Here is a 27670-nt window from a genome sequence, read left to right on the forward strand (position 1 = left end):
GTGCCAGGCAGACTCTGCCGGGCATGCGTTCTGCCCCCGAGCTCTGGCTAAACAAGGGATGGGTGGGGCCAGCCTGTTTTCTGGAGCAGAGAGCCCAGCCCAGGGCTGCAAAGCATCTGGGATGCTGGGGAACTCTGTTTTAACTTAAACCAGGAAGGGGTCTGGGACAGACATTGCATAAACCAGTTTGACCCAAATCAGTTAAGTCTGATACTACTACATTCAACCAGGTTTATCTCAAACCGGTTTCAGCCATTTTGAAGCTGGTTTATATGCACTGAATTTATGTTCTGTTACAGGTTTAAACCAGTTTCTGATCACTTAAACAGGTTTATGTGTAACATCTGTCCCTAGCCCAGGTGCCTAAGGAACTGTAGAAGCAAACAGGTAGTTTCCTCATGAGTTCAGATACTGCCATGTTTGATGCCCAATGAGCAGACATTTTAGATCTTAACTCTGAACTTGGATTCCATAATTCTGCTTAAATCTTGATTTGTGCACATTAGTGTTTTATTGGATCTAGCTCACTGGCACCATTTGCATTTCCCTCTTTTTTTTTTTTTTTTCTTTTTTTTAACTTAAATAGTCTACTATTAAAACTGAACCAATTTAGATGATGTATTATTTTTGTCTGATTTGGCATTTGGATAAGGAAATACAGACCTGTATTGCATACAATTGTGATCATAGTTATTCTGAAATATCTGTATATCATCCTTTTTTAATCATATTAAGACTGTGTGTTTTTTGACCATCAACAGTAGAGATAGCCAGTGCAGTACTGTATCTTGTTGCAATGTATAATAGAAAAAAATTATATACAGTGCAATATGGGCAGTTACTGTCCTTCCAAAAGGAAGTACTAAAGCACAGTGCAGTAATAATATTGCCATAGGGCAATGTGTAGATGAACCCTTATAGCACATCACATACAATATTATAAAACAATCATTAATATTAGGGTGGCTACATCTGGGGATTAGGTGCCAAGTCCTTTCCTCTAAAGAGGCACTAAAATCTAGCTCTACACAGACAGGATTTAGAGCCCATTGTTATTACAAATAAATTTAGTGTTCATTTATACCAAGGCATCTTTATTGGGAAGGTCAACGGAATTAGCCTAATGGGGAGGAATGAAAAAAGTAAAATAAAAATCACATACATCAAGTTACTCTGAGTCAGTTTATCTAAAACTAACAAATGCCTCAGAAAGAATACGTATCATTATGAAGTGGTCTTAATGATATTACTTTAAGTGATATGTTTGATAATGGAAGAAAACATTGCTTTTAAATCATCATAATAAAAACGCTATAATCACTTCATCATACGCCTTTTGACCTCCTACATCATCTTTTCTAAACCCTTGGGGAGGTTGGGGATGACATTATACACTGAATGAGAAATATTGTTGAAGAAAAATCCAATGAGGTCATGATGAACAGGTGTAATTTAAACCTAAATTAATCAGTTTGCTAAAGGCAAGCTCATCCTTGATTTTAAAACAGCCCAACCCATTGTCTGTCTAACCTCCCCTTGAAAATTTCCAGTGATGTACATTCCTTGGGTAGCCTGTTCCAATTCCTGACCACCCTCAGAGTCAGAAAGTTCTTTCTAATATCCAACATAAATTTCCTCTGCTGTAGCTTATGGCCATTTTCCTAGTCTTGTAATCAATCTGCATTCTTTCTATAATTGCCCTTCAGGTATTTGAAAACTGTTATCAGAACACCCTCAGTTTTCTATTCTCCAGATTAAATAAACCTAATTCTTTCAGGCTTTCCTTGTAAGTCATGTTTTCCAGGCACCAAATCATTATTTTTTTTATTTTTTTGCTTGTTGCCAGATTCTTTCCAATCTGTTCACACCTTTCTTGAAGTGTGGCCCCAAAACTAGACACAGTTCTTTAGGCAAGATCTCACTAGTGCTGAACAGAGTAAAAGAATCACTTCTCTTGATATGCAAGAGACTTCTGTTAATACACTCCAGTAGACTGGGTTGTCTCTCTTGTTGACAAAAAAAGAAAAGAAAAGAGAGAGCATGCTGTTACAATCGAATATTCAGCTTATGGTCTATTATAGCCTTCTGGTCCTTCTCTGCAGTACTGCTACCTCGCCAGTTATTTTTCAGTCTCTATTTGTGCATGCAATTATTCCATCCCAAGTGCAGAACTTCACATTTGTGTTTGTTGAATTTCATCTGATTGATTGTGGATGATTTCTCTAGTTTATCCAGGTTATTCTGGATCTTAGTCCTACCCTCCAGAGTGTCTGCAATTCCATCCAACTTGGTGTCATCTACATATTTGTTAAGCACGCACTTAATACCAAATCATTAATATTAAATAATGCCAACCCCAGAACAAACCCCTGGGGAACCCTGCTTGTAACCTTCTACCAACTAGTCATTGACCTATTAATGACTACTTGCTGAACATGATGGTCCAACTAGTTATATAACCAAATTACAGTATTTTCGTCCATAATTTATTAATTTGCTATGGGAGACAGCATCAAAAGCCTTGTTAAAGTCAAGGTATAAAACATCCACTACTGTCTTCTCCCCCCACTTCCTGTACACAGAGCCTGTCACTTTATCATAGAAGGAAGTCAAGCATAACTTGCTCTTGGTGAATCAATGCTGGTGATTCCTGATCATTTTATTTTCCTCTAGTGCTTCACAAAAAATTCCTTGAGGACCTGCTCCATGGTCTTTTCTGGGATTCAAGTCAGGAGGATTGGGTACTATTTTTGCCCTTTTTCAATCATCAAGGAAGGTGCCCAACCTCCACGAATTCTCAAAGAGTATGGCTCATGGCTCTAAAGTTTCCTCAGGCAATTCCTTCAGCATAGTAGGGTGTATGCCCTCTGGCCCTGCCAACTTGAAAGCATCCACCTTCTCTAAGTAATCTCTAATCTATTCTTCCATGACTCTAGGCTATCTTGTCTCCTTCCCTATCTTTGCTGCCAACTCCACTCATCATCTGGTAGCTGACCCTACCCATGAATTTCGTCTTGTGTGGCACAGTACTCTTAATAAAGTAAAGAAATTCTGTATCTTAAAACAAAGACAGGCTGGATTTTGTTTCTTGTATTTTTCTGACATTGAACATTAGCCATGGTGACCAAATTAATTTATGGCATTAATTTAAGGTATAAATTCTATTGGTGATGGTGCTGTATTTTGTTGTATACATATCTCCATCTGTTGATAGGCTTGTTATAAGTAAAAATAAATAAATAAATAAAGTGTCACATTACCGAATTTTTATTTTTGTTCCAAAACTATAAAACAATTTCCTAGGTTTAAATGATATAACTATAATGTTCAGAATCATCCAGTGTTGGCCTACTATTGACAGTAGGAATTGTCAGACCACTGCTAAGCATACATGTAGAATATACTTGTCTTGAAAGTCAAGGATTTCTATGATTGAGTGCATTTGGTTTCAAAGATAAGATGGCACAGTATCATTAATATATCTCCAACTGACATAGGATCATAGAAAAGTAGGGTTGGAAGGGAGCTCATGAGGTATTCTAAGCCAGCCCTTTGTCAAGACATATTACTTGGGAAATATTTTGAGTTATTTATCCCTACCTCCCATGATTTTTACTGAGAGATTTAGTATTTTTTTCATCCTACATAACAACAGAAAACACATTATATCTGTATGCAGTCTTTTGCAGATCTCTAATTGATATCTGTTTGGAGTAGTATTACTGAAGTTTTGGGAAAGTAATAAAACAGTGCAAAAATCTGACTGTTATAACAAAAGCCAGAATAAGACTCTGCTAAATAAAAAATATTTTTTTCACTTAATAAATAGGCTTCTGACTGTGACAAAAGGAAAAGTTTATTTCATAATAAATATATTTTATTTCTTCATGTAAAAAGTTTTTGGTATATTTTAAAATGATTAAAATAAACATTCGTCATTAATTGTGAAATATAAATCTGTTGTAAAAGGCTTATAATTTTTCAGTGATATTTATCTATAAAGTCTTGCTCTAATGAGAAACAACATGCATTAATTAGGTTCTGCTCAAATAGATTAACGAGTTTATCAGAAAGAAATGGATTTTATTTGTACAGAGAAAGGAAAAGAAGTCCAGGGATGATGGAGAATAGTGACTAAGTGCCACAGTAGAAGCTGGTGTAAATTGGCATAATTCCATGGAAAACGTAGGATAACTTATGAATCAGAAGACTAGTTCTACAAAGTTTTCAGACACATCTATGGGGATATTCTTTGTAGATGTTTTTGGGAATATCCAAGTTTAGCCAAATACATAACAATGTTACTACTATGACTCCATTTACTATAATGGACTAAATCCCAAACACTTATTCTTTAAAACACTTGAATCTGTTAAAAAATGCAATACTTAAATATATTTAGTGGATAATTCTTTGATCTAAAGACCTTATCTAAGTGGACCACTTGACAAACTCATCTTTTTTTCTTCCCAATGGCTACTACTATAATATTGTTGAAAGTCAAAGGGGAATACAAAATTTAATGCTTCCTTCACATTTTTTATAGATGACCCTCCTCTCAGTGCTCCTATCAAGCAAGCCTTTGATTTCTTTTTTTTAGTCAACTTCTTTTTAGATAGCCAGTGATGATATTTCTTTGGTTAAGCTCTCTGACTCAAGCTCCCTTGCTTATGTGAGATGGAATCCTGCAAGATTATGCATGATATAATTGCAAATTTTTACTGCCTTTGTCCTTCTTCCTTTATCATAGAAATCAGAGCTTTAGAAGTAGCTAATCACTTTTTAAATAGCACCATCATTCAATTTGTTCTCCTAGTTTCAGTATTCTTCTTCTCTTCCTTGTCTGCCTATTTCCTCTTCTTACAAACTTAGCATCTCTCAAGTCATGCTGCCATCATTCTCCTACATCTACAAGATCCCTGAAGTGACAATATGTGTTAGTGGTAGAACCTAAAAAACCCCCAGGTAAAGTAGATAATATCTTAATTGTGCCATTTGATTGATTTTTTTTTTTTTTTTTCTCTGAACTTCTTGCCAAGCCTGCCTGTTTGACACTGTGAAATGGTGTTGATGAGGATGACATTCATTTTGAGACCTTTGCTATGAACACAGGGGAAATTTGTCCCAGAATAAACCATTTTATCCTGGGATAAAGTGCAGTTGTTCAGATGTCCATTTCCTTTGTCCTGGGTTAAATCCTTAAAAGATTCATGGAATTATAAGTACTAATAGTTTGTCTGAGGGCATTGCAAAGTATGTCTGAACAGTTATCCTGGGACTGCATAATTGAATCAGTGGCAGAAAAGCAGTGGTGCATTCAGCTTTCACTAAACCACAATCAGAAGGTTGATTTGTGTACATGCTAATCCCACAATTTTTCCTCTTATCTGGCATAGCCTATTTCATACTAATAGGCTAACCTTTGTCTACTCTAGGAGGGTTTACCAACATAGCTGTGCCAGTGCATTTCTCTACCGTAAGCAAGGCCTGAGAAGACAGTGCATGTTTCTATACAAGGCTTTTTTTTCCCCCCCACTAACAAAATTCTCTTTTCTCTAGGACACTGCTCCCCGCTACCTTCTGTATCTGACTAAACCGATCCCTCCAACTCAGTCCCCATTACATCCACAGTCTATCTCCCATGCTGACTCTCTAACCCCTGGACCCTTCAGTCATTTGTCTTGCATCCTATGTGATGTTCCTGAGAATTCTTATAGTCCTTACAGTCACAACAGTTTGTATAATAAGGTGAGCATTCTCTGTTTTTATGTGTAATACTGATATAATTCAGAAAACTTTTGTTATGTTAAAAATAAACTAAAAAGTAGATGGAATTCAATAGTGGCTTTTTAAGTCACTTTCCTAGTGGGATCCCTGAGAGATGCGTTCCTCAGGTACAATACCACCTGGAGTTAGTAGAGATAATATCTGCATTGTTACCTTTTCATACACTAGAACTTGTATTGTCCACTCCATCAAAGGTTGTTTTTGCAAATGTGTGTAATGGGCAGGATAATGGTCTTCCCCTTCTCTCTCCATCATTTCTGAGGTTTCTAGTTCTCTGTAGGTACAAGAACCTCACAGTTCTTGTATTCATGGACTGCGGCCCAAATCCTCTAAACTTTTAGGCTAGGGACAGACATTCAAAAAGCCTGAGCCTGAATTAATTCAATCTTTTCAGGTTAGTTTAACCTGGCTAGGCTAAATCAGTTTTGTAACTAGACAGACATCCCAGAAATGCAGGCACATGCCTGCAGTGGCTCAGGCTAGAAGCTGGAGGGCACTAGAGCAGCTGTCCCTTCCCTTGCACAGAGCAGAGCTGAGGGGGCATGGCCAGGACCTGGCAGGATGCTGTGATTAGGGAGGGTTCCCACCACCCCACTCCTGAACAGCTCAGCAGGGGATGTTTATCACCTCTAACTCAATGTTTATCATCCCATTAAGAAAATGGGGACATTAGCAGTGATCCTACAGATAGACTCCTACTGCCAGGCCCTTCTCCCCCGGGAGGCAGAGGGTAGATCACAGTCTCCCTCCAGGCCAGAGGAGGACTCTGGGACCTCCTGCTGTGTCCAGCCAGGGGCATGGACCACGGTGGTCAAGGGCCCTAAGGCCTGCCGCACCAAGGCCCCTCCCCCGCCAGAACTGAGCAACAGGTACGCACCTCTTGCTGCCCCAGCAGAGCCTGCTGAGTTGCCGGCCCCCACAGGCAACATGGGCCTAACTGCAGCTCCCGCCCCTGCTCTCCCCAAGACAAAACGTAAGGTGTTTGTTGTGGGAGACTCCCTCCTGAGGGGGACGGAGGGGCCACTCTGCCACCCCGACCCCTTAGCCCGGCAAGTCTTCTGCTTCCCAGGGGCCCGCATCCGGGACATTGCGGAGAGGATCCCCAAGCTCCTCAAACCCACAGACCGCTATCCCATGCTCCTTATTCATGTGGGCACCAATGACACGGCTCGGAGCACTCCCAGCCAGGTCATGAGGCGCTACAGGGATTTGGGAGCAGGGCTTAGGGGTCTGGGGGCACAGGTGGTGTTCTCGTCGATCCTCCCAGTCTCAGGCTATGGGCTGAGAAGGGACAGGATGATCTATGTGGTCAACCAAAGACTGCGGCGCTGGTGTCATCAGGAAGGCTTTGGCTTTCATGACCACAGCCCGCTCTTTGGCGAGAGAGGCAGCGAGCTGCTGGGAAGAGATGGTCTCCACCTCTCTCCCCTAGGGAGGAGCTCTTCTCAGCCAGACTGGCTGACCTGCTCCACCGGGCTTTAAACTAAGCCCATTGGGGGACGGGGGGACTACCGCCACTGCTGGCCCTCTGAGCAATCCTTGCAAAGCCAGCGGATCACGGCACTCAAGGGAGCCCGCCCCAGCCCCAGCCCTGGTTAAATCTGTGGGCAAGGAAGGAGCCCCCCAGGGGGCACTTGCCTGCCTGTACACTAATGCCAGGAGCTTGGGGAATAAGCAGGAGGAGCTCATCCTCCTGCTCAGTGCAAACAATTACGATGTCATAGGGATCACAGGGACCTGGTGGGACTCCACCCATGACTGGGCCACAGGGATAGATGGCTATACCCTGTACAGGAGGGATTGTGTAGAGAAAAGGGGCGGGGGTGTAGCTCTCTTTGTTAAGGAAAGCTACGCGTCCCTGCAAGCCGATATTGGCGACCAGGGTGGACGGCTGGAGACCCTCTGGGTTAAAATCCGTGGGGAACACGGCACAGGGGACACAATGGTGGGAGTCTATTACAGACCTCCCACCCAAAGTCCTGAGCTAGACCAGGTGTTTGCCCAGGAACTGGCTGAGGCAGCTTGCTCCAGGACCATGGTTGTCATGGGTGACTTCAATTACCCAGACATCTCGTGGGAGGATCGCTCAGCAAAATCTGAGCGGTCGCAGAGCTTCCTCTCGTGCGTGGATGACCTCTACCTGACTCAAGAAGTCTATGGGCCAATGAGAGGCAAAGCGCTGCTCGACCTGGTACTGGCTACTGGGGATGACCTAGTTGGCGACCTAGTGATCGATGGGAAGCTGGGTGACAGTGACCATGAGCTGATCACCTTCACCATCCGCTGAAAAGCTGGCAAGTCAGTCAGCAACAGGGAAGTCCTTGACTTCAGGAAAGCCAACTTTGACAAGCTCAGGAGGCTTGTCAGTGAGGCCCTAAGGGACTGTGACCACAGGGAGAGGGGAGTTCAAGAAGAGTGGTTGCTCCTCAAGGGAGCGATCCTCAATGCACAAACTAAGTCTATTCCATCTCGGAGGAAAGGCAGCAAGAGGACACAGCAGCCCCCCTGGCTCTCCAGGGACCTAGCAGACCTCCTGAGGCTAAAAAGAAAGGCCTACAAAGGATGGAGGATGGGAGTCACCTCCAAGGAGGATTATTCTGCACTGGTCCGGTCCTGTAGGGAGCAGACCAGGAAAGCCAAGGCTGCAACTGAACTCCAGCTAGCTTTGAGCATCAAGGACAATAAAAAGTCCTTTTTCAGATATGTGGGGAGCCGGAGGAAAAGCAGGGGCAACGTTGGACCCCTGCTGAACCAGATGGGGCAACTGACAACTGACGCCCAGGAAAAAGCCAACCTATTAAATAGGTACTTTGCGTCGGTCTTTCATCAGCCCCATGGGATGCCCATGCCCGCTACTGGGCCGGGAAGTCCGGGTGAGGGTGATCCCCTGCCCTCCATTAATGCTGACTTCGTGAAGGAACATCTTGAGAAGCTGGATACCTTCAAGTCAGCTGGCCCTGACAATCTTCGCCCCAGGGTACTCAAGGAGCTGGCGAGCATCATAGCCCAGCCTCTAGCGTGGATCTTTGAAAACTCTTGGCGCTCTGGTGTAGTGCTCGAAGACTGGAAGAAGGCCAATGTGGTGCCTGTCTTCAAGAAAGGGGGAAAGTGGATCCGGCTAACTATAGGCCCATCAGCCTGACTTCTATCCCGGGGAAGATCTTAGAAAAGTTTATTAAAGAGGCCGTCCTTAATGGACTGGCCGATGCCAACATCTTAAGGGATAGCCAGCACGGGTTTGTTGCGGGTAGGTCTTGCTTGACCAATCTCATTTCCTTCTATGACCAGGTGACCTTTCACCTGGACAAGGGAGATGAGATTGATGTCATATATCTTGACTTCAAAAAAGCCTCCGATTTGGTGTCCCATGATCGTCTCTTGGAGAAACTGGCCAATTGTCGCCTTGGGTCCTCCACGATCCACTGGCTGGAAAATTGGCTCCGGGGTCGGGCCCAGAGGGTAGTAATTGATGGAAGTCACTCATCGTGGTGTCCTGTGACCAGTGGGGTCCCCCAGGGCTCTGTCCTTGGACCCATACTGTTCAACATCTTCATTAATGATGTGGACACTGGAGTCAGAAGCGGACTGGCCAAGTTCGCCGATGACACCAAACTTTGGGGCAAAGCATCCACACCAGAAGACAGGTGGATGATCCAGTCTGACCTGGACAGGCTCAGCAAGTGGGCGGATGAGAATCTGATGGTGTTCAATGCCGATAAATGCAAGGTTCTCCAGCTTGGGGGAAAAAAAACCCGCAGCATCCTTATAGGCTCGGCAGTGCTATGTTGGCTAGCACTATGCAAGAAAGAGACTTGGGGGTCATCATTGACCACAAGATGAACATGAGCCTGCAATGCGATGCTGCGGCTAGTAAAGCAACCAAAATGCTGGCTTGCATCCATAGATGCTTCTCAAGCAAATCCCTGGACGTCATTCTCCCCCTGTACTCGGCCTTAGTGAGGCCGCAGCTGGAGTACTGCGTCCAGTTTTGGGCTCCACAATTCAAAAAGGATGTGGAGAAGCTTGAGAGAGTCCAGAGAAGAGCCACGTGCATGATCAGAGGTCAGGGAAGCAGACCCTACGATGACAGGCTGAGAGCCCTGGGGCTCTTTAGCCTGGAAAAGCGCAGGCTCACGGGCGATCTGATGGCCACCTACAAGTTTATCAGGGGTGACCACCAGTATCTGGGGAACGTTTGTTCACCAAAGCGCCCCAAGGGATGACGAGGTCGAATGGTCACAAACTACTACAAGATCGTTTCAGGCTGGACATAAGGAAGAATTTCTTTACTGTCCGAGCCCCCAAGGTCTGGAACAGCCTGCCACCGGAGGTTGTTCAAGTGCCTTCATTGAACACCTTCAAGATGAAACTGGATGCTTATCTTGCTGGGATCCTATGACCCCAGCTGACTTCCTGCCCTTTGGGCGGGGGGCTGGACTTGATGGTCTTCCGAGGTCCCTTCCAGCCCTAACGTCTATGAAATCTGTTGATTCTGTCTCTGTCCTGTGTGCCACAGCTCAGCATGTGGTCTGATAGCTAATACTGAGAGGTGTCTGTGAGGGATGGGGGGGATACCTGCTTAGCAGGAGGGGGTGGGGGAAGCAGAAGCCAGGCAGATGCCTACAGAGACTGCCAAAGCTGCAGCCAGGGAGCAGAGAGGAGAGGCCATCCCTGATGTGGATCAGAGAGCCCCACCAAGCTTAGAGAGCATGCCGGGGTCCTGGGGGAGCCTGGTTTAACTGAAACCAACAACGGGTCTTGGACAGACATTGCATAAACCAGTTTGAGCCAAATCAGTTGAGTCTGATACTACATTCAACCAGGTTTATCTCAAACCAGTTTCAGCCATTCTCAAACTGGGTTATGTGCACTGAACATCTGTTCTGTTACAGGTTTAAGCCAGTTCCTGATCACCTAAACTGGTTTATTTGTAATGTCTGTCCCTAGCCTTAGGGTAAGATTACATGTTATAGTTATTAAGTACTAATTATAAGTAATGTTAGTCAGTATTAGCATTAGCACAGTCTTGCTAAGCACATTAACACAGTGGCATGTAAAGTGTTAATACCCTCTCTAACATGTACTGCTCAGATCTGCTGCTGGAGGGCTGGTGAACAGTTGTGTGGCTAGGTGCTGCAAGTCTGCTCTGTGCCTGCCGTGGTTGCGGGTTCTCCAGCTGCAATATAGGCCAGGGAGCAAAGGGGGAAGGAACTCTTCCCATGCTACTTGAATCACCTCCTAGCCTCCTAAATGACCTAGCCCCCAAATTATCATCCCTGCTTACTCTCCCATTGTTCCCTGGATAGTCTCTCCTAGTTGGTCCCTCCACCCTGGATCACTGCCTTACTATTGCCAATCAGGCCAAGAACAGCAGCGGTGGTAGTTCCCACTTCCTGCCTGCTCCCTGTAGCCCATGCTGTCCCTGTGCACCCAAATCTAGCCCCTGCTGGGCCCAGCACCTCCTAGCTCCTCAACCCCCTCCCTCCCAGCCTAACTTCAGCTGGCTGGATTTTAGCATGTGGGGGCAGTGTGGTCTGCAGGGAACCTGGGAGTGGCCAGGACAGGAGAACCCCTTCACCCTCCGGCTTGCTGCCACTCAAACTGATCAAGGTGGCAGGACAGAGAGCCAGGGGTGGAGGGGCCAATGTGGTGCAGAAGAGACTATTGGGGGAGGCAGTGGGGGAGCAGAAGAGATGTTTGAAGCAGTAGGGCAATGTACAGGTGTCAGGGTGGATTGGCAAGGAAGAAATTTGGGAGTGAAGGGGATGGTTCGGGGGGGAGGGGCCGGGGCAATCCAAGTGGTGGAGTGGGCAGCAGCCTGGCAACTTGCCATCCACCTGCTTTTCCCCCTCACCTTCCTCAATCTTCCCCCCTCTACTCCTGCCCCCCTCCCCATGCTCTCCTTCCCCTGGCCCCCCTACACCCTTCATCTCTTTCCCCACCTTCCCTACTTACCCCCTCCTCACTTGTGCCTAACTTCGCTCAGTTTAGTAGTCGTGTTTAAAACAAAGAAGCTGCTTGTATGTTTAAAGTCAACCCTGTATTTCAATGTTTACAGAACTGGAGCCTATTAGTGTACCCAGCCTCTGCTTGGGGCTAAATGTATGGCACCCTTACTCCTTTTCATCTTCTCACTGGCTGGCATGGAATCTGTTAAGTACTTAAACAATCTCAGCATCAGATTGTCCTGAGACATACCATATGTTGAGCATATGAAAGCAACTTGCTGGAAAGAGGGATGGGGGAGCTTTTTCTTTATGTTTTCCTTCTTTTAGGGAAACTAATTCCTGACATACAATCACACCTAATTGATTTCTATTTATTTATTTGGATTTTTACAAAATTAGAAAGCAGATTTCCATTCACCCTTTGGCACTCCAAACAAATATGAAAGATTTCCTCCATGGTGGGTTTTGTTTACTAATTATTTTTATTTATTAACCTTGTCTGATAATTTAATTCAGTGATAATATTATAATGAGTTATTTTCCACTGGCTCAAGATTTTCTTTTTTTTTTTCTTTAAGACTGATTTCAGATGGCAATAGAAAAAGAGTGATTTTTTTTTTTTCTAAAGTGAGATTTTTCTGCCACTAATAAACAGCAAAGACATTTGTCGCCCATGTAAAGAAACCAGGTCTTTGAAATGTAGGAGGAACCCCAGATACTAAAGAATTAAGAACTTATACAATTAAGAACTGATACAAATGCCTCTATTATTATTTCCCTTGCAAGTAAATGTCTGAGTAATGTTTCTATAGATCTGAAACAAATACACCCAGAGCCAAATTATGACATGCTGGGGCCCTAAACTATGTCAAGCTTAAGAGGCCCCATAGCATTACCAAAAAAATCTGGTACTTCCCCTGCCGCTTTGGGACCAGCCACCACTCCCCCCCCCAGCCAAACTGGAATAGGCGGAGGAAGTTTGCATGTGGCTGCTGCCACCTCCATTAAGCACCTCGTGCCACTGCTCTGCATGTGGCTGCTGCTTCCAGACCGGCTGCCGCTATCCTACAACTCCTCAGCTGCAGTGCCAGTTTAAAAAAACGACATTTTCAAATTTCTGGCACGTGCTTGGTCTCAAGCATGTCGGATTTGTGAGATTAACTGTATTTTTTTTCTCTCCTTATTTAGAGGCCCCTCATAATGTGAGGCCCTAAGCTGTAGGTTAGTTAGTTTGTGCCTAAATCTGGCACTGAATATACCATAATGTAAGAATATAGTACTATTTCACTGAACTTCTATGACAAAGAGAATTTTCTAACTTACCACAAAGATCCAACCTACAGTTTTTACATAATTAACTAAAACATATATGGCTGCTTCCATCAAATGCTTCCATAAATTCTGTTGTTTAAAAATACTTGTTGTCTCTTGTAGGCATTTCACCTGTTATGCAGTTACGCAACTCTGCAGATGGGATACAAATTAAAAGCTACAATATTTCTGTGTTAATGAGGATATACAAAGTGGACAGTAACTATTCATGTAGACAAACACCTGCAAAGTTAGGTTCTTAAATCCATGTTTAGGTATTTTAATAAATACCATTTAGTTTTCAAAGATGCTGAACGCATTTCAATGCCTTTATGACTTCACAATGATTTGTGGGTTTACCACTTCTGAAAGTCAGGCCATTTTTAATTGGATGCTCAACTATGAGTGTGTAACTAACTACCTGGCTTTAAAAGTATTGGCAATATGTTATATTTAGAGAGACCCTTATTATTGTACCAGTCCTGCGTTCACCACCAGACATTCATAAGGAAGTTTTATTTTCTATGTTTAAAATTCAAATAAATTGGGTTCTATCCCTTAAAGCAACCTGTCAAATTACTGTGATAATATATAGAATAAATGAAAGAGAGCAAATTAAGACTGACAGGTACAAGCCACATAGAAAGTGATTTGTGGATGGATTCTTGCCAGAAACAGCCAGCAGAGAATTTTCCTTATGGAGAAGAGCATCCTACTGGCATAAGTAAATATTATCGATATACAAGGGATGTAGCAGGCCAAAGCACAGCGGAGTGGAGTTCTGTAACAACACTTTCTATTTGTATCAGGTGTCTTATTTAAGTACTTATTTAATGTCAGTTCTTGAATTAATGCCTCTGTTATTTAGATTAGGTTGAGAATAAACTCTCCTTTTGTGTTCTAGAACTAACTGTTAAAAAATACAAATATGTACTAAAAAGAAATTGTTTCTGTAAACTGACTATTTTCAGTATGGGGGGGGGGGCGCTGTTGAAGCTTTTCCTATCATTATGCTGTGTGAGACTTTTCTGCTTTTTTGATCTTGTTAATGTTATGCAACCAATACTCTTCTCCTGAGCCAAGGAGTGGTAGTATAGCTTTATGTTTTATTTTCATTTCTGCAGCTTGGGATTTCATATTCCATTGTGCAGTTCTTTCCTTTCAGGACTTTTATCTCACTAGATTGTTGCTATCTTTTAGGGACAGGGTTTATATACACAGCCATAACTCCATGGCCTATCTATCTTTCCTATTACAGTATCCCATTAACTGGTTGTTGTTTTTTTTTCATACTACCATGTTTCAAAATTGCCTGTTTAAATCAAGGTCCTCTTCTATCATTAGGCAAGTGAGTTCACAATTTTTTGCTTTATAAACTTCTTATGTTTGTATACAGATATATTATCTGACCAGGTATCTTTTTATTTCAGCTCTAATATTTTCTATGCCAAGTGGCATTCAGAGGTGTAGAAGAACTAAGCAGCCTGCAAATTGTTGCTTTTTATAAGAGCAGTGCATTTTACTTAAAAACTTTTTTTTTTTTTTTTAGTGTTGACATGGTAACAGCATAATATAGTGCTAGAGCAGCAGAGTGGCAATCTGAAGACCTGGGTCCAGACTGCTACTGATCTGTGTATGACTTTGGATAAGACAGTTCACTTTTTTAGTGTTTCTGTTTTGTTTCCCATCCTCTGGCTATTTCCAACAGCAAATTCCTCTCATGCTCAATGTGAAGCACAGTGAATCCAATACATGGTACAATGAACTCCTGGCTTTGGTCAGGACAAAAGTAATGATTTTGTTTATTAAAAAGTATGGTCTAATAAAGATGGGAAAGCAGAATATAGTAGTGACTAATAATATACAAATATAATAATATTACTAATATAGCAATAGCTGTATCAACTACTGAACCTCAAATCAAACAAATTAGCAACTTTAAAGTAGAAAGAAAAGTTTAAAAGAGTAATAAATGGTGAAAACGAGACTTGTGCTACATGAGAAATCAGATAATACTGAATCAGGCAAAACTCCTGTGAACTTAAGGATTTTTCTCCAAAATACCTTTTCTTAAATTGTCATACTTTTATTCTATCATAAAATGGTTGTTTTTAGAAATTGATCACAACAGTTTAAAATATTCCTTGATAGTAGAATAGTTTATTATTAAACTGTGATATAGATAAACAGCCTTAATGCCCTGATCTTGCAAACACTTACATACCTGTTTAAACATCTGCATAGCCTCAATGAAGTCAGGGATTACTCAAATGTTAATGAAGCATGTATGTTATTCACTGCAGGATAATGACTTGTATATAATTCTTTAGCAACAAAACATGGCTGGTGTTCTGTGAAACTGAAAGCATTTCACAGGTGCCTATCACTGTGATATCAAAATGCTAAACATGCTAAATTAGAACTGGTAGTGTTGGGGTAATGTTGTAGCTGTGCTGGTGCCGGAAAAATATGAGATGCAAGGATTTTTGCGGGCAATATCTTTTATTGGACCAACTGTATAGTACGTAGGGTTGCAGACAAGCTTTTGAGTACCACAGTACACTTCTGCTTGTCTCTAGAAAAGAAGCAGAAACAGCAGAGCTAAATGGTAAATGAAACAAGGGCTTATGTAAAACTCAGTCAATTGGCTCAAGAAGCCTAATATATTTCCTGCTGAAGTCAGTGACGCCTTTCCACTGAGTTTGCCAACCTTTGGATGAGATTCCACTTGCCTGCCCTAGTTATACTTGGTTTTGTATCTGTAACAAGTTACAAAACTTTGCAGTGATAAAACTGGTACTGCAACATTTCCTAAAGAGTGATTGAGCCATAATCTGTCTCCTCTATTTCCTCCTAGCTATCTTTAAATACCTTTATTTCCTGACTATTAAGGACAGGGTCAGTATCAAAAGGAAGAATTTCTTGATTCTATCACATGCTGTACTTTATTTGATCCTCCACTAGAGGGCAAGACTCACTGTCATAAGCCACTTCAAGTATTTTGTATGTGCTGTGAGTACACAATTTAACATATGCAGGGTGGTACAGTGAATGGATTTGCTATTTGTACTATGAACATTTATTTTGAAATTATCTCATGAAGGAATTCACTCTTAAATTAGTTTTATGAAAAACAGAAAGATCATCTTTCCATGCATTAGTATCTGTTTGTTAGAGTTTGTCAGCTGGAAAATCTTTATTGCTTCATTTATTAGCTCAGGGCACGTGGAAATTGCAGGTGTCTTTGTCTGAAATACTTTAATTAAAAGGTTCCAGGGGTTAGTCCTGTGTTGATTAGAAATTCAGTAGGCAGTGTTAATTCTCTGAGGTTCTGGTACTACAACTAGATCTGCACAGGCAAAAAGGTTTCTTGACCATCTAGATCTAGCAGCAGGATTATGATTTTTTTTTTTAAAGCCAAATGCAATGTTAATACAGCTGATATTCATACAGTATAATAAATCATGAGTTTTTGGGCTGTTGAACTTGTATAAGATATTTAAAATCATTTTACAGGATGGCATTGGCTTGGTACTGAGAAATCGCAGAGACTGCATTTGTCACTGACAGGTGCTAGAACTCACCCTATCTCTGTTCAGTTGTCTCTGTATAAGACATATTTTTCCTTCAGATGACCTGTTTCTGGTTGTGTTGGGCCCTGGTCCTTCCAGTAAGGCTTATTTTATTGTTGCTTTAGTGTAAGATAAGATTACTCCTATGGTTTTTAGTTATCACTGACTTTTGGTGTATATTGGTATCACAACTAGATTAACATACAAGAATTATAGGCCCACGTCTAACTCCTCCTTAGGCCCCAATGTCATGTACTTTCTTCAAAATTTCAGTTTACATTTTTAAAAAAAGCTTCTGGTCCTTGTGATTATGGCACATGGAACCCTCAGGAATGGGAGCATGATCAATCATAGAGAACTCTGTGCATGGCAGAAGAATACAGCTGACAAAGCAAGCCCAGCCAAGCAGATATTCCCCAGCTGCTGGGCCAAGTAATGGAGGGTCTCCTGTTGCTACAAAAACCATTCTGGGAGCAAGTCTGTCTTACAAGGGAAGAGGGGACTATGCTACTGTTCCCACCTCTCTAGAGGGGATGCAAGTCACAGATGGACAGGGCCTAGAGAAACGGATATTATAGGAAAGCGAATCACATGTATTTACTTCAGATTCTTTAATACAAACAACATAGTCCCCTGCTATACAAAGTAAGTGTGATGCAAGGAGCAATGCAACCAGCTCATCATTTGGTTGCCATTCATTCTTCCTTGATTGAAAAGCCTTTTTTGTAGATTATCCTTAGGGGTCATTGTGATTTCAGATCCTCTACCAGTTTCCAACCTTAAAACTGTATAAATGAATTGATCCACTATGTGCTGGGACCCATGTTAAAGGACACTTTCTTTAGTATTTCTGTTCATAGAACCAGTTGCAAACACACTTTATTATATGAAGAAATAATTCATTTAATTGGCCACTTAGGGCAAAGAAAGGCATGAAATATAACCTGAGAGATGGGGAGTTGTTAAAGGCATCAGAGAGAGCTAGGCATCCAGCTCCCGTTGCTTTTCAAACTTCATTTGCCTTATGTTCAGTGAGAGTTGAGCACCTAGGGTACAGACAGAAGTGCAACTTCCCACTGTAACACATGGCACTTAGTAGAAAGCACCCTGAGTTACAGCAATTTCCCCCAAATCCAACAGATGTTTGCTGTTGAGTTCTGGGGGGTTGGGGGACTGAGCTAAAGTTTAGAGTTTCTGTGAGCCTGCAGCTGCTCTCCCCTAGGCCTGGCCATGTCTTTAGAATGGGACAGTCACATTGCGGGTGGGGAGGAATGGAGCAGAGGAAGCTCGTTTTGGGGGTTGCACAGCCAGCACTGGAGGGTGGAGGAGGGAAGATTGGAGCCCCCCAAAGTGGCCCTGATTTACAAGGGGAGGCTCCAATCCACCTGCCCCACCCTTCAGCACCAGCTGGACAACACCCACAATGATCTCCCTCAGAGCCCTTTCCCCCACCTCCCATGCTGAAAACAATGCCAGTAACAGGCCTGGACTCATGCAGCCCAGACCTGCTCCTGGCATTTACTGCAATTTAATGCTCATGTAGACAGTGACATTGGGGTTAGTTTGCAATTCAGTTGCATTAATTGCGCATGTAGACATGCCCAAAGTGTTTACCCCCAAAAACTAACATGGAATCATATTGTTCCTCTATACAAGTAGAATTTGAAAATATTTCTGCACTCCTTTAACTTGGGAGGAGACTGAGACCAAAAAGGAATATAAATCTTTTTAATACTGCACAATTGTTGTAGTTTAATAATATCAGTGGTTTAGTGATGGTTTACTTTACCATCCAATCTCCTTATCTACTGGAGTTTATGTTGGAGATTGATATTATTTGCTAATTATACTTTTGCTGGGAATGGAGATAGCATTTCAGGGTTGCCATGGAAAAGTGTTTTCCCAGAGTATGCGTTAGTAGCACAGGGACAGCCACGTGGATGCCTGGAGAGCCAGCGTAGGAATCCTGATGGTGTCAATGCCAATACCTTATGTTGCCACTCGGGGTCCCACCTGGTCAGAGGAGGAGATTGGCAACCTAATGGCACTGTGGGGTGAGGCAGAAGTACAGAAGCAGTTTAAGCAAGGCAGGCACTCCAACGCCCATGTCTATGAGGGGCTGTCAGGCTGGATGCAGGAGTGTGGGCTCAGTTGGTCAGTGCAGCAGTGCTGCATAAAGGTCAAGGCATTGTAGGAACAGTGGGTCACCATCACCAACCACAATCAGTCAGGTAGTGCCTGAAAGTCCATAACCTTTATGTAGCAACTATGTCCCAGGACCCAGGCTGCATCCATGCTGTGTACATGCTGAGCCTTCACTCTGGCCTGGCACCTACAGTAATGTGTCACCAGGGGAGGGCTCCTCGGGGTGCCAGCAGCCTGCCCCACCAACCTCCCCACCCCCAGCCTCCATCAGCGGCTTGGGGAGTCTCAGCCAGTGCCTGTCCTGACAGCTTTGCAGCCCCAGCCCCAGCCAAAAGGGGTGGCTGTCCATGGCACCACCAACTGCCAGCAGCACCAGCTCCTCCCGGGGGTGCAGAGGGGGAGGCCTGGATGGATACCTGCACCCATCTGACTGATGAGCCCATGGGGAATCACATGCTGTCACTGCCAGCTGGGACTGACTGGAGCTGCTGGGTGCTTCAGCCCCTGCTATGTGGTAAGCCCTGCACTGGGGGGGGGGGGGGGAAGGCCCTCCCCACCCTGGCCCCAGCCCCAACTACCTGCCTGGCCTAGCCATGCTCCCCTGCCAACTGGGTTCTGCCTCCTCACAGCAAGCAGGTGACAGGAGACAGTGCAAAACTTTAATCAGCAGCCTGTGCCTCTGCAGCTAGGTGAGCACATGCCTCGCATGCTGAAGAATGTGTTCATGCTGGCAGTGATGTCCTCCTTGGCTGTGGGAGGATGTATAGAACAGCCACAAGGAGTCTTCCAGGCAGGGTGCAAGTTACAGGGCAGCCTGGGCTTGCTTCCCACAACATCAAGGCTCAGGGTCCAGTGCCAGGTACACAGGTTTGCTTGGAGACCATGGAGATAATCAGCAGCAGCGTGTAGTGGGTAAGGCACCCTTTGGTTTGTGCAAACAGCTCCTCACATGGCACCTAGGACATGCAAAACAGGGGCACACTTCGGGTGTACAGCTAGTGGGGGGTGGGGGAGATGGCCTTGGGTGCCTCCCCAAAGAGGTCCTCTGTTCTGTTTCGTTGAAACAGATTTGCTGTTTCAACGTTTTGCCCATGGGCTATAATGGGGAACCCCAAAACACCTAATAACTTTGTCATTTCTGGCCTGATTTGGTTGAAACTTGCAGGAGTGGTAGCCTCTTCTGAGTGTATGAAGTCTGCCAAGTTTAACAGAGATATGTATAGGGGTTTCAGGGAAACTGCACCTCTAGCTGTGGACAAGCAAAACTCATGACATGGCTGACACTGCATGTGTTAAGGAATAGCAAGGTGAAAACTGCAGGCATGCTAGTCCCTGCTGAGCCACAAAGCCTGACAGCTTTCAAGGAGATAGGTGCAGGGGGAATCTGGGTTCTTGGGCCCTGCACCTCTAGCTGCTGACAGGCAAAATTTGTGACATGGGTGTGTGTTAAGATGCACTCTCACTCAACTGACACCAAGGCAGAAAGCAGGGCAGTTCAAACAATGCTGCCTTTTATGCAGTTTTTCCCTCCCTCCCCCAGAGCACTGGGATTGGAAGAGACCTCAGGAAAGGATCACAGTCACTGGCCAGCTACACAGTCAATAATGAGAGCATTCCTCTCCTACCGCCCTTCCCCCTCCCTCTCCTTACTTTAGTTTCTGTTTCTCTGCAGGCAAGCTCAGCTTGAGCTTTGAAACTCAAAACGTTTCAAAAATTTTGAAACATTTCAACTTGCCTCGTTTTGTTTCAAGGCTGTTTTGAAACTCTGTTTCATTCTGATTTCGCTGTTTTGAGCTTGAAACGAGTCAAAACAGCTTCAAAATAAAACTGCTGGAGAAATTTCGCACAGCCCTACTGGACAGTGTTCTGGCCATGGCAGTTGTCTTCAAAATGCCCGCTGCCCTGCCTCCAACCCTAGCCCTGCCTGCCCTCTAGCAGCCACCAGCTGCCCAGCAACAGACCTCCTTCATGGGCCTGGGCAGAGGTCCATCATAACCTCCACCAGCCAGGAGACCCTAGCTTGGCCCCTGGTCTGGGTCCCCCACTACCCAACCCCCCTGCCTGGATTGTTTATATGTTAAAAACCTATTATGGCAACTTCTAGTTTAACAATCCTGTAGTTTCTCTTGCAATTTAACCTACAATATTAATGAGTCACTTAATATATAGTTCTTTGATGATCTTTTCCTAAGGATTGCAAACTTGACTTGGCAAAGGGGCTTGTATGCTACCAATGACCTGAAGACTGATGCTGCTTGGAGTTCTGTATTCTTGGTAGGGTCACCAATCGTGGCAAGGTTTCCAGACTAATAGTGAACCAAAAACAAGAATGAAAGTCCTTAGTGGTAGAGCAGGCAGAGGAAGAAGGTCACGTCCGGATTCATTGACGACATCCCTATCTACTGGAAGACTGTCATACTCATATCAAGAGACTGCTGCTGCTGCTAAGTTGCAATTCACCTCTGCAATTCACTGCTGCAGAGCTACAATTTACCAATTTGCAGCTACAGTGCATGCATGACAGACTCATATAACACAGCTTTATTTATAAACCTAAGACAACAGCAGATTCTTGATCAAACAAAGAAAAGGAAAGCAATGCAGAACTCCCTACATCAATATGAGAGGAATATGAAGCAGAAGAGAGTTTTTTCCCATTGTTTTCCTCTTACTGTTCTGGGCTACTCCAATAATTGTTTCTTGTGCATAAGCTCTGCCTATTTTATATGCTTCTGAACTGTAGAGCATAGACTTCGATAGACATCATCATTTGTATCAGAATGATGTTTAAAAATGAAGTTGAGAACTTTGTCACAGCTAATGCTTTTCTATCCCTCCAAATTTCCCAAAATAAACCAAAAATACCTTTGCTGTTCATGCATGTGGTTTACTGAGCCGTTCTGAGGCCTACTTATTCAAAGCTCTTTGTTTACATGCCCTTTAGTACTGTTCCCTACTTTTGGTATAGCTATCCTATGATAGCTATAGATGCAGATTATATCATTATTGGGAGAAAAAAAAAATTATATTTAACAGCACAGGAGACAACAAGAAATGATTCTAATTGATGATTTGCTTTTATTTCTTGAGTAAACATCATCTCTTTCATTGTGTGATTATTGCATAATATCTGAATGTATGGTCCTAAGAAAAAAGCCAAAAGAAAAAAATAATCTAAAGACTATGCAAGTCCTAGTTTCTGCTTCTAGAGTTCCTCATTTTTCATTTATGAGGTTGATTATATGACATGATTACCGTTGATAGGAGGGGACTGGACCCGTAACTCAGAGGTCACTTACACTCCTACAATTATAATTCTGCAGACAACATGAAAAGGTTTTAGTTCTATTTCCATTAAATCTTGGAAGCTATAGAATGTATAGAAAATGGGAATGCTAAAATACTATCTAGCAGAAATGGTTTTGCAATTTGTAATGGCAGCGTAGAACAATATATTTATTTATCAATAAGATTTTTTTTAAGTATACAAAAACTCCAGGAAATACCTCTGGGAGGGTTTTGGTTTATTATTTTACTGATGTAAAGCTACATAGCAGCAAACCAGAATTCAAATAGTTGATTGAAGAAAACCAAGTTTTTGGGCAGGGCTACACAGAAATAGGCAAGCTACATAGGAAATAAAAATGATATATTGATTCTTCTTTTTTGAATAGATGGGCTTGGACCAAAGATATAGAATTAAATACCTCCGAGCTCTACAAACTAAAAAAAGAAATTGGGTGGGTTTTTTTATCAGCTGTGAGCTCTGAATTTATGATGACTAGAGCCTATGTCCTAGAATAAAAAACCTCCAGACTCTGAAGAAATTCAGACTTAGGAATATGCAAAATGTGTATCTTTGTCCTATTGGAATGCTGAAGTTTCCAGAGACCCCTCCCTCTTTGCTTTTGCTTGGAAGTCTTTAGAGGTATCAAGGAGAGAGGAAGAGTAAAGAAATCTGATACACCTCTGCAAATATCATGGTTCAAAAACAAATTGATGCAATTAAAAATCACTTTAGTTTTATTACAAGTACGGATGGAACTTGGACTCTAAAATATGTTCTTAATTATCTCTCTGTCTTGATACACTGAAAAACCTTATAAAAGAATTACACCTGGCCAAATTCCAATTCTGCACCTCTAGCCTGATTTAAAGAAAATAATACTTACTTGACAGGGCTGATATGAGTAATAAAAAAATTATGTTAAAGTCAAAATTATCACACACTAAAGGTTAGTTTTGTGTTTTTTAATAGAAAAAAAAGTTACAGAAATTTCCCAACCAACCTGAGGAAGAATATCTTGCATTCAAAAGCTTGTCTAACTTTATCCTAGCTACGTAGTTGGTCCAATAAAAGATTTCCTAAGAATTCAAACTATGGTCATTTATGAGTTTATCTTGTGTATTCGGAAGAATCCTGCATCAGGATGGAGGGGCTAACCCTTCCCAGGAGGCACCACTAAAGGAACTGTTATTATTTCTCAGGGCATATGGGGAAACACTAGGGGTGTGCGAAGCAGGCCCTATTCGATTTGGATTTAGCCCGAATCAGGGGCAGTGATTTGATTCCTTGATTTGGATCACTGTCCCCAATTCAATTTGGCCAAATCCAAATCTGAGGATTCAATGCTGATTCATAGAATCAGCGATTTGGACATAGACATAGCTTTAAATGTTTTTTCTACATACCTCGAGGTATCAGCACGGCTTGTGATGGCTACGATGTTGGGGTAGATGGAGCATCGCACAGGAATGTGGAGGGCCCCTCTGCATGCTCGGTGGTGGACCCAGAAGTGGACCAGAAGTATTTCTGGTCTACTTCTGGGTCCACCAGGGAGTGCGCTGGGTGGCCCCTGCACCCCTCCCCCCCAGCTCAATGATCAGCCGTGGGAGGACCCCGGGTGCCTCCCCCAGACACAGGAGGCACCAGTTGCTGATCTGGGGGGATGAGGGGGGGCCCCCCCCCCGCACTCTCCCCAGTGGACCCAGAAGTGGGCCGAAAGTGCTTCTGGTTCACTCCTGGGTCTGGTGCCGAGCACGCTGGGAAGCCCCCCGTGCTTCTGTGGGATGCTCTATGTGCCCCAGCATCACAGCATTCATGAGCCACCTACTACGTATGTAGGAAAAACATTTAAAGCCATGCCTATGTCCGAATCGATTCAGAGGGTTCCAATTCAATTTGGAGAGATTAAAGGGTCCTCTGATTTGATTTGGATTTGGAGATTCAGCCACCGAATCAGGCCAAATCTCTGTTGAATCAAATCAGGGACCAAAGCTTCACACAGACCTCGGATACACACCCTCAGCTATGCTTCTCTATGCTTTTCTATGCTGCCCACTTCTCACCCCTTTTGCTGTCCATTTCCACTGGCTGCTATGCAGGAGGGACTAAATCCCCATCTGTTTCCTATCCCAGTCAGTGCAACTCACATAGATAGGGCATGTGATGGGAAGGAAACCTTTAGATGCTCATTCATATAATGTGCATCCCTATATAAAATTCTGTTAGAATCTCCCTTTTAATTTCTCAGTACTTCATTTATCCCACCTGTACTTGTGCAGAGAGATGAACGATACCAAAGAAACATGGGCTTAACTGGCTGAATCTTTTAAATTAATTTTATAGTGTGGAATTATAACATGGCTATCCACGTTATAATTTTACAAGTTCTGTTTTGATTTTAAATTTTAGCTGTCTAATTAAAAGGGGCCTTTCCACTGCTGCTGGAGTATTTTAGAATTTCTGTTATATGTTCAACCATTCCCAGATTATACTAAGAAAAGCTGAGTATCCATAAAAGTCTTAGACAATTGCAGTTTGATCCAGAAGTTCATTTACTATGCTATTATAAACAAACATGTCCTATTATTTGAATTAATAAAAAGATTAGCTAGGCCACTTTCTCTCCTTTATACCGGGAAGGAATAATTTTGTTTTATAAATGCTTAGAGCATCTAATTTAAATTTTCAGAGTGGATTAGAGACTTAATGAAATAATTAAAATAGTGCAGATATGATTTATTTTTGTTGCTATAGTTGCAGCATTCTTATTTTTTATGTACATTATCTCCCAGAGAGTTTTGCACCTCTGTCTCAATTAGCAAATGTTACAGAACCTCTAGAGAATGAATTAGATTTATGAATATCTCTTATACTTCTAACACTTTAGAAAACCTTCTATTAGTTCAGTGGCTGCTGTCATTTATAGCACAATAAAGATAAATTGACCTTTTAAAGGCAAAACCAGCTTGTTGATTACTCCATGGAGCTAAATGAGCAAAGGTTTAATTAAGCTGTTATACAATTTTCTCCATTCTGAGATAGGGCAAAGGCCACGTGAAGCACAGTGTATGGTTGTCCCTTTTATGTTACTTGCACTTATACACTTGATTATTTTTAATATTATATTCTGTAACTATCAGGGTAATTTTCACAGTATTAAATACTCCTTCCCCACAACTTACAATCCCTAGTCAAGAAAAAAAAGCCAGTTTTTGTAAGGACAATGGAAAATATAACACTTTTCAAAGGAAACAAGAAAATAAATTTAGAAGAATAATAACATCATCCCTCACAAATAGGAGAACAATCTGTTTGAGTTAATAGAAGAAGGGAGACTATTGCCACCTGTCTGGATATGGGTATAGACAGACAACAAGGATAAAAGTGGTGTATGATAATTGTATCCTCAGATACGTCTGTCCTGTATGTCTGAGTGATGACGTCCAGTTATGAATTGGTCCTCAAGAGAGCACTATCCCCACCTAAATCTTTCCAAATTGCATTTCTGATACTTTATGCTGGGTTTCTTATCTTTCTAGAAAAATTACCATCATACTTTGCTGGAATATTATTTCTTCCACGTGTTTAGGATGGTTGCAGGAACTTAAAGTGTTAGAGAAACAAGGCAGCTAATTCATTCAATCAGGTTTATTCTGTCTCAAAATGAAATAGCTTTTTCCTCACCTTATTAGATCTGGGTTTATTTTTGTCATTGTGCAAGATAAAGACTTTGTTTTACGGTTGTGATAAAACTTCATTTTGAAATGCAGTCAAACTGGGGAAATATCATTCTTTGTATCATACTTCTATTATCTCAGCTTCCATCATCAGTGGCTGACTTCCATACTTAATATTAATAAAAAAATGTTTGTTTTCACTCCAGACATTTCTATAAACCATAACAGACTTGTTTACTACTTTTTGATGCAATTATGGATGGATGTTCCAAGACTAAGTTAGTAGAAAATTATTGGCAAAATAATTTGCCTTGAAGAAATATAGGTAAATATATACAAAAGCTAAAAAAGAAGATTTTTTTATATAATTGTAAGAGTTTTGTCAAGTGGTTGCTCAGCACTTGGGAAGTTAGGTAGGGTGACCATGTTTCCCTGATCTCAAAATGGGATGCTTTGTTTCCCCTCTAGGTCTCCAGCAATCTCTGAGCTCCAGTCTTAGCTAAGTGGGGTGTGTGTGTGCATAGCAACAGAGAGCAGTAGTGGAGGGCACTGGAGAGTAGGAGAAATGTGGAGGGTGGGGGACATTTTTTGTCAGGTTAGTCCTGTTTTAAAAACTTGTCTCCACAGAAAACAAATCATTCATTTGAATGAACTGACAGGATGTTCAGGGTAAGTACTTAAAATGCAGTGGTCCTAGCAAAAATGGGATTCATGATTACCTTAAAACATGGGGCTTTACTGCCATACCTGATTTATCTCAAGGGTCTCCAACATGTGGCTCATATGCCACAAGTGGTATGGAAAGCCTTTGTGTGTGTAACATGGCAGATTGGGGAGGGCATGGGTAGCACAGCTAAATAGGGCAGGGAGCAGAAAGCACAGCAGTAGATCAGGTAGGGAGTGGTTGGCCCCTATTGATTTCTCTCATAGTTTAATTGTAGGAGGTGCCTGAGTGCTTATAGTATACGGTAACTTTTAGAGTTGTAGTGTAACTTTTAGAGTGTGGACAGAAACTCCTAAATTAATAAAGGGTCCGAGTGAGTGAAGCATAGACAGAGTGCCATGGGGTTGGGGCAGCCTTGAAGGGCTTAATGTGGTGATATAGCTTCTCCTTTTTTCAGTTAATAAACAGAGAATTTTTAACATAGAATACTTTTTATGTTTTTTACCTCATTTCTTATGTTAGATTTTAGATACACACCATAAGTAGATATTGCATAAGCTAACAAAAACGTACACTAGCGATGCCCTTGAAGCAATTGGAACAGGAATAGGCGCCACATGGTGTGAACTTCAGTTACTGTTGGCTCAAATTAATATCACAGGTCTTGTTCACTTCCATGCTTATGACATTATTAAGGTCTGACTGTATTTTTAGTTATATTATGACAGTGTCTAAAACCCTAATCTGAGACTGATAGGCGAGACCCTGCTCATATAACTTGAAGGCTAAATAGGAAAGATGAACAAAATCAAGTATTCTTATCTGAGGCACACGGGGATTGAATAGAATGGCCAACATCACTGCGTCTCTGAAGCGTGGAACTGAACACAAATCTCCCAAAGAGCAGGAAGGAATATAAGCAACACTATATTACAGTGTAGCAGTAGAGAAGCAGTAATAACATAATAACTCATGTTAGTTATACATATTTGATAGTTTTAAATAATTTTAACATGCTGTAGGATTTTTTATTCTTTCCTGTTTGCTATAATTTTACAGTAAATTTGGGTCATGAGGAGGAGATGAGCCCCCTATTAAGAGTTAGACACTCAAAAGTTGAGCTCGAAGCATTTCTTTCTTTTGAAAGTCCAATTTCAAGTGCCTTAGATCCTTTGTAACTGTAGTCTGAAGTGATATTCCAAAGGTTGATCAGCTCTTCAGTAACCAGGTCAGGTCACCAGATTTCCAGTTCATAGTGATAACTACTAGACCACACAGTC

General features: G+C 42.3%; 1 protein-coding gene across 3 annotated transcripts in view; it reads left to right on the forward strand.

The window, feature by feature from the left end:
- MLIP (muscular LMNA interacting protein) overlaps positions 1–27670 on the forward strand; it is a 226738-nt gene that overhangs the window by 180147 nt on the left and 18921 nt on the right. The gene's annotated exons all lie outside the window — the stretch shown is intronic.

The sequence above is a fragment of the Alligator mississippiensis genome, chromosome 1, assembly GCF_030867095.1.
Source record: "Alligator mississippiensis isolate rAllMis1 chromosome 1, rAllMis1, whole genome shotgun sequence".
Taxonomy (NCBI): domain Eukaryota; kingdom Metazoa; phylum Chordata; order Crocodylia; family Alligatoridae; genus Alligator; species Alligator mississippiensis.